This window comes from Canis lupus, chromosome 30 (assembly GCF_003254725.2).
Source record: "Canis lupus dingo isolate Sandy chromosome 30, ASM325472v2, whole genome shotgun sequence".
In the NCBI taxonomy this organism is placed as follows: domain Eukaryota; kingdom Metazoa; phylum Chordata; class Mammalia; order Carnivora; family Canidae; genus Canis; species Canis lupus.
This window is the reverse complement of record NC_064272.1, coordinates 12918663-12932233: the sequence shown is the minus strand read 5'-3', so window position 1 is coordinate 12932233 and position 13571 is coordinate 12918663. Positions and strand designations below refer to the sequence as shown.

Here is a 13571-nt window from a genome sequence, read left to right as displayed (position 1 = left end):
ATCCTTCAGTGATAGCACCTTAGTCAGAGAACCCTAACCAAGAGGTGGTGGCTGAGATCAAAAGGCAAACAGAATTGTTAATAAAACAGAATAATCATGGCCAATCATTGCCTCTAAACCAGCTTCAAAGGTAAAAGCTATAGCTCTTACCCATACTTATTTTTCTGTTCTGTGTTTTATGCAATTATAAATTTTAACTTATTTTCTTCTTTCTTTTTAAATCTCCCTTTCCCCACTATCTTGTTTAGGTATGCTAAGTGGTGGTGAAGCTTCCAATCTAGCCCATACATTACAGTGGGCCACGTGACTGAACTAAAGGAAATTTTACTAGCACAAAAAATTGTGAGTTTTATCCCTCTTGGGGAGGAGGTAAGAGCGCTTGTGGAATTATAAAAGATTTTTGCATCACATTAATAAAGGGACTATTTTTTCAAGTTTAAGTGCTTATCCTGTAAATGGTCTACATGTTCCTGGAAACCTCATCTCCTAGAAAATCATTTTCAAATAATTACAGGGGCTTATCAGAAACAGTAGATTGAGACAAACACTCAAAACTCATGCAATTTTGTAACTAGAGCAATAACAAATACAATAACTATTCTAGTCCAGTACAAATACAATAACTATTCTAGTCCAGTTTTTAAAAGATGTTTAAATACCTAATAAATACTATGGAATATCTTGAATTTTATTATTAAGTGGGTTGTATATAAAGAAAGATTTGAGGCTACTATTCTATGGAGATAGAAGCGAAATACACAAAGATTGGAGAGAATCACACAATGAGCTTGTTGAGCAGAGCACATGCCCAAAATCAAGGAGGAAGAAGAGCATGAATGGGCACCGTATACAGTACTGTGCTCCTCCTCAGCTTACTGTGTTTAGCTGTGTAAGCATTCACTAGTTGTTACCTAATGTCACAAAACATTTGTATACTGAGAAAAATCACAAATGAACCAACACAACTTCTGTGTTAGATTGACATCATTCCCTTGCCAATCAATCATGTGAGCTCATTTTTTATAGACACACACAGTATCAGAATAGCTGTGTAAGTAAGGAAAGAAGAGTACATATTAATTGGAGGTAACCAAAAGTAGGGACTGTAGTGAACATTTGTCACTATGGCTATCCTATATGCCCATACCCTTCTTAAATTTGGAGAATTCTGCTATAGAAGCTGAAAATATCAGAAACACTTCCCTGGCCTCTCTCTTACCTAGACTTGGGCACCTAACTCAGGCTCACCAGTTTATAGACCCATAGGAACTTTTAAACCAACGCTATTAATGCAAAGAAGCAGAGGCTAGGAGGAGGTCTTCGGGGTGATGATGACAGCAACTGCAGTTAAGATCAGGTCTGGAGTGGCTGCAGGGACAGAGGCAAAAGTGTCAGCCGCCACCAGGTGTTTTTCCAGGGCAAGCTGTAGGGTCTAATGCTTGTGCTGGCAGCACAGATGCCCTCACTGCTTCTATTGTGATATCATTTTGGACTTTGTCTCTGACTATTTAGACATGAATCTGATTCTTTTATTTTCTGGGTGATTTTTTGAGCTTCTTCATGTCCTTTCATGAAATTCTATTCCTGCTTAACTCATGTAGCGTAACTCCTGTAGCTTGTAGCTAAGAGCTCTGACTGTCAAAGTCAACTAGACTGTGAAAACTTCAGAGGATGGACTCTGCCTCTTATCACTGAACCCAGAGAGCATAACCTTGGACCTGGAAGGCAGGAATGCTCAATAAATGCTTCTTTATGTGAATAACTAAAGAGATGTGGTTATGAGAAATATATTTGCCCTAAAAGCAATGAGATCCAAGTAATTAAAATAATAACAAATATATTAAAACTAGAATTGCATTAAAATACTAATATGATCTTAATAGTAAATATTATAAATATTGTAATTATTAAGATATAAAATTATAAATGGGGTAATAAATATTATAAATGGGAGTACTGCCATTTTATTTTAGATAATTATTTCATGTTAGACTTCTATTAAGAAAAGATAACTTACCTACTCAGTTATGGTTTTCTACCCCCTGCCTTGTGCTAAGGTAGTTAGTTACCTTCATTATGCTTTCAGCTGCTTAGTGTTTCCTGATGCCAACACTGGGAATTTTTACTAATTATTCAGACTATAACCTTTCTCAACTAAAAAAGTGACTCACTCCAAATTGTATAGCATTCAGAGCAAAACATAGCTGATGTCTAAAGCTCTTTATACTTCAACTTTGCTTTTTATATTTTCAGAAAAGTAAAACAACTTTAAAAATACAGGAATTCATAACAATAACAGAATGAAGAGGAAGTTAAGAAATTATAGATTATAGAGAGTTGATATTTACATTCAGGATTTCCTTGTCTTTTAAGTTTAATGATTAATAATTAAGCAGATTTCATCCAAGGTATCTAATGGTTCCAGCAGCCCTTCCTCAGTATTCCAATCAGAAAAACTTGTAAATGCATTTAGAGGCCAGCCTTTCTGATCTCTGGCCCAGAAGAGGTCAAGGTAAGAAGACAAGGTTAGAAGGGAATGTAAATGGAGTTGGGCTATAGGATATATGCTGACCTACTCTTTTTCATTGCAGCCAACAGCAAATGACTAGATAGCCACTGATCAGCTTTTTGTTTCACAAAAAGGAAATTGTTGTTATTTTTACTGCTTTAATCTTGACAGAAGACAAAAGAGCAATTAGCAACACACTTTTAGCAACATACTTTTCTCTAAGCTTTTTTCTCCCCTTTCTCCAAAAAAGAGGTAAAAGTGATATAAAAGAGGAAATACATGTATAAATGAAACATATTCATTTCGGATTTGGATTCAAAATTTGAGCATCACTTTGTTCCTACCAGCTTAGGCTGAAAGGCATTTTAGTGAAGCAATTTCCCAGGCCTCGTTCTACATGTAAATGTCTTCGATTGCTACCCATCTATGAAAAATAGAGAAACAAAAGCAGAAAAAGGCCTACTGTCTCTTCAAATGGCTGACAATTTTCTACTATAGTTTTCATTTTAAAATGTTCTTATAGAGTCAGTTTCCATGCATTAACCTGGGAGAGCTATTACATTTGAATGAGTTCCATGCTGGCAAACTGCATTTTGGAGTCACCAAGGGTCTCTTGATGCTTTATCATCAGCTGACTAAATTAGTCTCCATGCCTATGGTTTTACACTTGGATTGATGGATGCATTACCTCACACTCTGGAACTCGAGGACTGTTATAGATTCTGAGGAATAGTGTAGGACTCACACTAGCAGTAAAATAGGCCCCCAGGCCCACTTAGGCAGATACTCATACTGTGAGGCTCTTTCCTGGACTTTGGTCGGTTCTTCAGATATGAAGGAATCTCAAGATGGTGAATTGGTTTGAAAGTCTTCCTAGACGTCAAGATCCAAACTCCAGCTTCTCTGTGCTTTACTTCTAATAGTTTCCACCTGCATCTGTCTTTGGAGCACAAGCCTTGGGCTACTGGAGCAGCTTTGCCTACAGGAACAGAGAAGTTCCTACGTTCTTTCCTGAGAACAGTTCTTAATAAACCACTTGCTTGAGAATCCTTGTCAAAAGGCTTGCTGCTGAAGAATATGACCTAATACACCTCATGGAGGAGTCAGAACTTGCTTGTGCCTGAAGGAGAGATTACATTTGGAAGTGAAGAGGGAGAGGTTCTCTTCCCTCCACAGGCAGAATGAACAACATGAGAAAAGGACCAGCCTGGGGTCAGGGACTGGCATGGCGTGTTGGAGTACAATGAAGGAGAATATGGTTAGATTAAAATACTCTACAAGGAAAAGGAGAAAGTGTCCCTTCTCTTCATCTTTACATTCCCTATAAGAGTGAGCTTTTTAAAAACAGTATTTCCCTACCCAGAAGTCACAATGTAATTTGTTTTTTTCCTCTCAGAAAACCTGGGAGAGAAAATCATAAGTACTCATCTCAAGTTTAAAGATGTGCAAAATTAATCATCTTAGGAAACAGGGAGAAGAGAATTTCTTTTTGGCTCTAACTGCAATGTGGATTGCTCTATACAGATGCACTGAGTATATGGGTAAAAGGAATTCTAGCGGAGTAGGCAGAGCAGAGACAGATCCTGGCAGAATGGCATTCCTTCCCTGCTGCAGCCAGACCAGTTTGTTCTCTAAGGTTCTTCAAAAGTTATTTTGTCTGCCACTCACACAGTGAATCTGTGGGGTTTTTTTTTTTTTTTTTTTTTGGATATCCCTTGGTGCCTAGCCTATTACTTTGCACATAGAATGGAAACATTTTTCCCCAAGTGATCTTGGACTTGGGCAAATTAAAACTCTAGATTTGTCATGCACATATCTGAGAGTAAATGCTTAAAAAAAAGTTAATTAAAAAATATACACCAAAACCATAATCATCGTCTAATCCTTAGCATGGCTGCAAGAACCTTCATAATATAGCCCCATGCTACATTTCAAGCCTTCTACGCTCTCCTGCATGTACATAACTGGTTAGTCCTTCACTGAGCTCCTTCCTGTTATTCAAACACACACCATACTGCTTCATTCTCTTATGCTTTGTCCTGCTCCTTGAAATATCCTTCTACTTTTTCTCTGCCCCATAAATGTCTGCTCATATTTCAATACCTAACTCAAATTTGACATTCTTTATAAACTTATCCTACCTTTTCAGGAAGTTTATCATTTTTGTCTCTGTTTTGATCATACTTGGAGTATGCCTTCAATATAAGTGCTTAGAATATTACCTTCAAATGCAAACAAGTCCATGGGACTCTGGAGAAATGTGTTTATTTCATCTTTGTTTCTCTTCCCCACTGTCGTGCCTGGCACACTTATAGCTCTCCATAAATATCTGTGGATTTTGAAATGAATTGAATAAATTTGGATTAATAAGGAAAAACCAAATTACAAAAACTCTTGGATGATAAACTGACTTGAATTGTAGCTTAAATATAGGGTGGAACATTTGGAATTATTTGAGTAAGGGAATGAAAAACTGTGCTAAATGTCTGGTGAGATAATAAAACCATCACTATTTGCTGCCGCCTCCAGCCTCTCCTAACACCCAACCAGATTGTGCGTTATGTTTCCAGCAACATGAGCCAAGTGAGAGAATGCCCAAACTGATCAATACCATTGTGATTAGTTTAAACATTTCTTATTTCATATATTCACCAACATATTTGAGAAGAGAAGGGATTTCCTAAGAGCTTAATGGTCAAGAACAAGGGATTTCCTAAGAGCTTAATGGTCAAGAACAAAATGAGAAATTTAGATTAAAATAGTGACATTGCCTATTACAACTGTGAGACTTTTGGCGAGTTATTTTTCATTAGTGAAATAAGGATAAAGGTATTGGTCTCTTACAGTTGTAAAGAATAGCGCTGTGCCTCAAAAATTAGGTTTTATAAAGAGTAGTATTATTGCAGTTTTCTCTGACAATTACTCCCATTTTCATTAGGGAGCTTTTCCCCCAGGATGCCTCATTCAAAATATACCAGCATTAAGTTATTCCATAGGTGGTTAAGAGGAGAGTGGAAATTCCAGATTGAGGGACCAGCCATGTAGAGGCATAAGAGCACGTGGCATGTTTAGGTAGTGAGTATCATGGCTGTTTTCTTATCCTACCCTCACTCATCTTCTCACAGACTTAAGCACTGTCTAACCTAAGTTGGTAATCCTCAAACCTCAATGTCTCTTTGAAATATTATGGGCTTTCTGGACCTGGCTTAGTTATCAGAAAATGTCTTAAAACACTGGTTTTCAGTTCTCACTCTACCTTCTACTGCATAGATCTGACCATAGGTCCTCAGCTTCCCCTGGGCAGCAACATCCTGCTGGGTCCCTTTGTGACTTCGGTAACATCTAGGTCTCTGTGAACACCATAGGATCATATGTGTTTCTTTTCTGAAGATTACAGTCTCAGTACACAGAGTCTCATCTCTTCTATTTTAAATTTTGATTATCTACAGGGACTAATACTACAAAGCATAGCCAGGAATTTTAAAATCTGAGGGAATCTCAGACTCTTTCACATTAGGAAAGAAGCTCTAGCAGAGCCTAAACTTTTAGATTCCTCTTTCACTCTTTTCATATATTTTCCATTAACCTAAGGTTAAAGCTCTTGGTTGATAAGAAAACAGTCTTTTTCTGGTTCCTGAGGCTCTCCCTTTTTTATGCAAAATTTGTTTTCTATAAAAGCCCAGCAACATGGTAGGGTGGTTTCACATACTTCTGATCATAGAATTCACTTGTGATCATGGAAGTCTATCTCAATTTTTTCAACTCTTTTTCAGCATGCCCATTCTATACCACTAGGCTTGCACTTATCATTGCTAAAGGGGCCAACTTTACTTCCTAGACTCCCCATCTAGGATCTCCAACTTCTTCTGAGCAACATTGACATCAACCTACTCCTCAGTAAGTGGCCCCTCTGGACATTCAGTTCCTAATTCATTCTTCCTCTCTTCCTCTCCCTCTCCCTCTCTAACACACACACACACACACACACACACACACACACACATACCACTACACCTTCATACAAACACAAATATCAACCACATGGATTGACCCCCCTGTATATAGCCTATGCTTCCCGTTCTATCATAACCATAGAGCAAGATTCATAATACTTTTCTTTTCATATGAAAAACTCTGTACTACTTGGGGTAATAAGAAATACATATTCAAAATCCATAGGGGTTATGGGAGTACCTATGGAGTAGTTGTAATATAACATGTATGCAGCACTTCACCAAAAATTTAATCATTAGATATTTCTATGTCTAGCCCCAAGGTCACTTGCTTGTCTATGATTACTTACTATGATTACTTCTCTGTCTCACAATAGCTTCCATAGCTTCCATAGCTCCCTGGACCACAGTCATATGCACTTCCTTCCTTCCTGGCCTTCTATAGCAAGTACCATTTCTTACACACATGTTTTCTCCCACCAAACAAGTTCTCTTTTAATAAAATCTTTAAGTTTGCAAAAGATCGTCTGGTTACTAGGATTGACCTGCCTTAGAAAACAGGTAAGGAGGGCACCTGGGTGGCTCAGTGGTTGAGCATCTGCCTTTGGCTTAGGTAGTGATCCTGGGGTCCTGGGATCAAGTCCCACAGGGTTCCCACAGGGAACCTGCTTCTCTCTCTGCCTCTTTCCACGTCTCTCAGGAATAAATAAAATCTTTTAAAAAGAGAAAAAGAAAACAGGTAAGGAATTATAAATTGCACATTTCTGTGTTAAAATTATTCTTTCCAATAACACAAAGGCAGATTAATAAGATTTTAGTATACATGCAGATAAACTAATGGGTAAAGTAACAAGAGGTTCAGGGAGTTTATGTCAGCAAATCCCTGAGGTGTTTTTTCTCTCTCTCCCTCTCTTTCTCTCTCAATTTCTACATTTTCTCCAAATTTTCTCCAATTGACTTGATCACTTCCACTTACAAGTAGCTTCATAACGTTCAATGACAATATGCCTAAAAGTGAATTTACATTTTTCACCCAGTCAGCTCTCATGATCAGCTTCCATTTATAACACTTCCATTTTCTATAGTCATTCAGGCTTGAAAGCTGACAATCTTTGGCTTACCTCTATTCTTTATTTTTTATATCTAACCTATCACTGGTTAATTATTCTTCCTCAATGTGTTTCAATATGAAGTCCTTTCCATTTTCACAATGTTTGGCTATTCAAAATCCTTAACACCTTCTGTCTGAGAATTATATACCCTATGAATGAGTATACCACCCCCTAATGCTAATTCTTGCTACTCACCATTGACCCATAGATTAATCTTTCTAAAAGATCACTTTTCTGGATGCAGTTCTCTGCTTAAAAATCTCCAGTGATTCCCCAGTTACTACTTGTTGAACAAGTAAGAGCAATTAGTATCATTAATTATTCTCCTATGACTCTGATTCAAACAAGCAAGGAGTGGGAGTGGAAGTAGGTCTGACTTATCACAGGCATCTTAAAGTATCAATATGTTGTCAACAAAATTAAATGTCTTCTAGAACTACTTAGCCCAACAAGAAGAAAATGGGAAAAAAAAGAATATCTGAGGGAGAAGGAAAAGGAGGGAGGAAAGAAGAAAAGAAAGGGAGGAAAAATGGAAGAAAAAGGAAGATAGAAAATAGATGAGAGGAAGAAACTCACCTAAGAATAATGCATAATTTCTTCTTTCCAGATTTTTTTTTTTTTTGCTTTCAACATCTGGATTTCTCTTTTCATGTAAGGCTAGTTTTTAATAGAAAACAAGTTTGTTCTAAGTCAAGGGAAAAAAGTAAAACTCATGAAACTAAAGAAAAAACACATGATTTGCCTTGATTTTTATGCTTTCCTAGAAGATATTAAACCAAGATAGCTCTCTATTCCAATTTTCCAATTTAGAAAAGGAAAGTAGAAAAAATATCTTTGTGGCTTCCTCTCATAAAAGTCAGAACATCCTGTATATTTGAACCTTGCATGGCTCAGATCTGGCGCTTAACATTTTTCTTCTTTTAAGATTTTTTTTTCTGCCACCTTTGCTTATGTGATGATTAGTTTGCCAAAGAGAATATTGAGGCTGAGAAACGGTAGTCTATGCTTAGACTACAGTAAGGTGCTTTACTGGCACAACATATAGAAAATAAACAACTTTAAAACTGTCAAGCAAGTTTCTCAATTAATCTGTGCTTTTAAGAGTGAATACAGAAGCAAAACTGAGAGAATGAAATTAATGATAAAGGTATCCTTCAAAAAAAAAGTATCCTTCAACCAGAAATAACTCTGTTTTAAAGAAGGAATAATAAGTAATAGCTGCTTCTAATTTTAATATTGAGTTTGGTTCTTTAAGTCACCCTGTAGAAAATCCATTGGGAGGTAGACCCTAATGTGAAAGAGTGGAGTTAAGGTCTTTTAATTAAATTTAAAGATTTTTCTACCCATGGGAAAGGGCATAATTAGCTGTTTTCTAATGCATTTGACCTGAAGATGCTTGAATCAGCAGATAATTGAATGTATTAAAAGAAGTCGCAAATTCTAATTATGAGACTTAGTTGTTGGAGTAGGAGAAAAAAGAAGTGATTCATTATTTATTCAAGAGAGTTTATACAAATGTAGAAAGAGGTAAAGAAACAGGCAATTACCAAATGTCTCAGGCCCAAGACTGTGCATCTTCACATGGTGACTCTTAGGAGGGGAATTGGGCAACTTAGAACTTCAGTCTAATTTGTTATTTCCACACAGGATCTCAATCTGAATGCCAAATAAATCACCACTTATAGAGTGAAGTGCTCACAGCAGTAGAACGTACCAGCTGGACTGATGCCTGCATCACAGATTAACTGTGATATATTGGGCTTTGGTATGTTGCTGTAATGTTTCTGAGGGCACATACATCCAAATCTATAGGCTAACAAGCTGTGCTCAAATGGAGTGCTACTGAATAATTACTTGGGTCATAGGATGCTTACAAAATTTGAGTAAGGCATGGTCTCCTTTCAAAGGAAAACTGTGGGGCAGCCCTGGTGGCTCAGTGGTTTAGTGCCACCTTCAGCCCAGGGCATGATCCTAGAGTTCCGGGATCGAGTCTCACGTCAGGCTTCCTGCATGGAGCCTGCTTCTCCCTCTGCCTGTGTCTCTGCCTCTCTCTCTGTGTCTCTCATGAATAAACAAATAAAATCTTTAAAAAGAATAAAGAAGAAATCTTCTAAAAAAATAAAATAAAGGAAAACAGTATTATAAATCCCGTGTGAAATTCTTTTATCATATCACTTAAATATTGATACATGTTAAAACTATGAACTTAAATATATATTCTTACATGTACTAATTTGGGTACAACTTAAAAAACAAAACCGTCTATAAAATAAATACAAACAAACTAATAAAAGTCAAATTAAAATTTTAATGTGATAGATAATAGTGTTTTGTTGAAAATGAGTCTCCATTCAAAACCCAGATGCCCATGACACAGATTCTGTTGTGTTTGTTATGCCTAACTATTCTGTGTCTTGTGGTGATTCAATTCTTCATCACTCTTCCTTATTTAAACTAATGAAAAACTGATCTTCCTATTATATGCCATGATGATATTTGGCTTTCACTGGCATTAATAAATCATTTAAGTGTTAAGTCAACCTTTTATCTCTCTTATTAGGTCCTATATAATTACTGTAGTAATATCACTCTGAATAAAACTAAAACAAACATAAATTCAGATGCTAAATATATTGTGTAAAGCAATATTTCATGATTTTGCTCTCTTAGCAGATACAGAGGGTATTGTTTCATTTCTATGCATTCATTATTTTGCTCTCTTAGCAGATACAGAGGGTATTGTTTCATTTTTATGCATTCATGCATTCATTTATTCAACAAATAATGCTTGCTATGTATTAGCCACTACAAACGATGATGATGATGATGATGATGATGACGATGACAGTGATGAGAGTGGTGATGATGACGATTAGTGTTGCCCAATCTCTGGTCAAGAAAATAAAAAACCTTAAAATTAGATATTCAGTGATAAATCATATATCCAAAGAGCTATAATTTCAGGCTAAGTTAAAGCCAGTATAGAAGTGCATGAATATGGTTAAGAAGTTTGAAAGTAGCAAATCATATCTCATTGGAATGAGAAATATGGCTCAAAATTAGAAATGACTACAACAACAATAACAATGATGATGATGATGATGATGATACTTTATACATACTATTGAGTTTCTATCAGTCACTGGTTAGTCATTATCTTATTTAATCTTCATAGCAACCTAATGAGATACCTATTATATTTAGCATTTTCTAAATAAAGTAATTGATACCTAGAAACACAAAGTTAGTAGTGATAGAAGTAAGACTTTAAAACAGGCAGAATAATTCTAAAGTGTGTTTATATTTCTACATGAAACAGTTGGTATTTGAATTGGACATTTTTCATTATTAACAAAATGAATTGAGTATATACAATATATTGTATGGCCTGGGATGCCAAGTTAAGTAGTTCACATAATAATGGTCTTTAATAAATTATATGTCACATATGTATATATTAAAAAACCATTAATAATAAAATATAGTGTTATGCATTTAATAATAGTATGATAAATTATATGTGTCAACTTGATTAGGTCACAGGGTACCCAGGTATTTGTTCAAATGACATTCTGAATGTTTCTATGAGTTGAATAGCAAACTAAAAACTTGAAAGGCATCCAGTTTACTCATAGAAATATTTCCTAAGTTCCACTGCTGAATTCCACTGTGGGCATCTGGTTAGCTGGGCCATATTTTCTAGAAGAGAGAGTGAAATCTGCTGCTACTGCTACTTTTTCTTTCTAAATCCCACTGACCCTAGAGACATTTATCATATTTGAAAGCTCATTGCACAGGAAGCTAAAGAACTTGGGTGAGAATTTGTGAAAGGCAGATCTACATTCCTAAAGTCTTTAGAACTGAGAAGACTTACAGGAAAGACACTTAATACATGTCTCATGAGGGACATGCCTAGAGTAGAGGATGAACAAGAATAGTGTGAGTCTTTCTAATCCTACAACCAAGTTTTGACCCAGCTCAATTTCTTGTTGAATTGAGATGATCTGCTGTTAATCTCATCTGTGGAACATGGGAAGAGAGAAACCATGACTGGTGCAATATAACATCCCAGATTCTCTAAAGCTCTTTGGTACACAATGTCTAGTACATAATTTTTAAAAATTAGAAATAAGAAGAGACTAGGAAATATCACAGGAAAAGAAGACAAATGTATCTGAAAGTAATAACTATGTTAGATGGATTTAACAGAAGATTGGAGACAGCAGGATTAGTAAAATGAAAAACATTGGACAGTAAGATAGACACATGGGAACATGTCAAAGGCACTGATAGTTGAAGGCCCAAAAGGAAAAGTGAAAGAATAAGGCAGGAATGATATTTGAAGAGAAAATGATTGAATATTCTAATGAGGAATTCAAAGGCAGAAAAACATGCAGAATATCAAGGATAAAAAGGAAATCCTAAGAAGTGAGAGAGAGTTTTTAAAAACATTACTTTTAAAGTAGTAACTATACGAATGGGAACTAAATTCTCAACAGAATGAGTGCATACCAGGAACAATAGAATATCACTTCTAAGTGTGGAAAGGATAACTGCCAACTTAAGATTCTATATGTAATAAAAAATTTACTTCAAAAATGAAGGTAAAATAAAGCCATTTTTAGATAAAAATTCTTTTTCTTTTCTTTTCCTTTTTTTTTTTTTTTTTTTGTGTGTGTGTGTGTGCTAGAGAACCCACACTAAAAGAAAATCTAAAGGGAATTCTTCAGACAAAAAATCATCCCAGTTGAAAACTTGACAAAGCAGAAAAGAAAGAAAAATATTATTGGGTCATTTTGAAGGAATATTAACTATACAAAATTATACTGTCTTTTCCAGTTGTAATACATGTAGAAATAAAATACTAGCAAAAATTACTTAAAAGAGGGAATAAATAGAGCTTAAAGGTCCTGAGGTTCAAGCATTATCAGGTTTGGGATAAAAGTAATAATTTGTATTAGATTTTAATAAGTCAAGAATGAATTATTATGTATTGGACATCTATCAATATAATATAAAACTAGTTTGTCAATAGAAGTGAAAATGCTGTTACCAGTTATTTCATAATTTTAATACAATTGAGAAAATATTAATGGTAATAGATATACTTGGGCCTAATCAGATACCTATTGGGCCTTAGATTATCAATTACATATTTAATTATATCTCAAAAGAATAAAATTTAAAAAGTCAAGGAAGTCTCAGTATATATCATTGGAAATTATCTCTAAAACATAAGATGTAATGAGATTTTATAATGTAGTTAGCAATCTGTGAACAAAAGTACATCTCATCCTTTCAACATAGAGTCACCTTTCAATACTCAACTTCCATGTGCAGATTCAAAGATCCACAAAAAATCAGGGTACTCCCAGTAGTCAGGATCCCAAATGCATAATGAAAATAATAAATAGAAGATTTTATAAAAGGGAGTATGCCATGCTAGAATTATCAAGGAAATCTTCAAGAAACAGGTAGAATCTAAAGTAGGCCCTAAAATATAAAAAACACATTTCATTTCTTGATAAAAATGTACTGCGAAGAAGAGAACAAAATGCATCTCCCATAACCTTTGGCTAGAAATGGAAAATGAAATCGAATACTAATAATAAAGATCTAAAAAATAATAAAAATCTAAATTTGGATATTTACCTCATAGTAATATTAGTTCTGAGAATGGGCAATTGGACAGGATGAATGACATGGGATGGAAGATAATTTTGTTTGGAAAAGAGACCTTCTTAAAGTTTCCTCTCACTTTATACTTTGCCGCAAATAGAGGATCCAAGTTGGGAAATCTACATGGATTCTTTCTCCTGAGAAACAAGAACATAAGAGAACTGAATGCCAATTTGCACAGTGAAATGATTAAAAGAGTAAAAAAGAAACCACACAGAGGTCCTCAAGTATCAGAGCTATGTCTTCACAAAAATGGCTTTTTATTCTTGTAAAATTTTGAAAGTTAATTATCTTACTCAACCTGAGAAGTAAAACTAG

At 35.3% G+C, this 13571-nt stretch overlaps 1 long non-coding RNA gene across 5 annotated transcripts in view; it reads left to right on the top strand.

The window, feature by feature from the left end:
- LOC112675984 (uncharacterized) overlaps window positions 1-13571 on the top strand; it is a 100968-nt gene that overhangs the window by 34428 nt on the left and 52969 nt on the right. For 3 of the 5 annotated variants that reach the window (XR_003146224.3, XR_007407402.1, XR_007407400.1), the window contains one exon: window positions 249-342. This is a non-coding gene — a long non-coding RNA (uncharacterized LOC112675984). Of the gene's footprint in view, window positions 1-248; window positions 370-13571 lie in introns of all 5 variants that reach the window. The other 2 variants (XR_004810808.2, XR_007407401.1) reach the window with 1 other exon arrangement.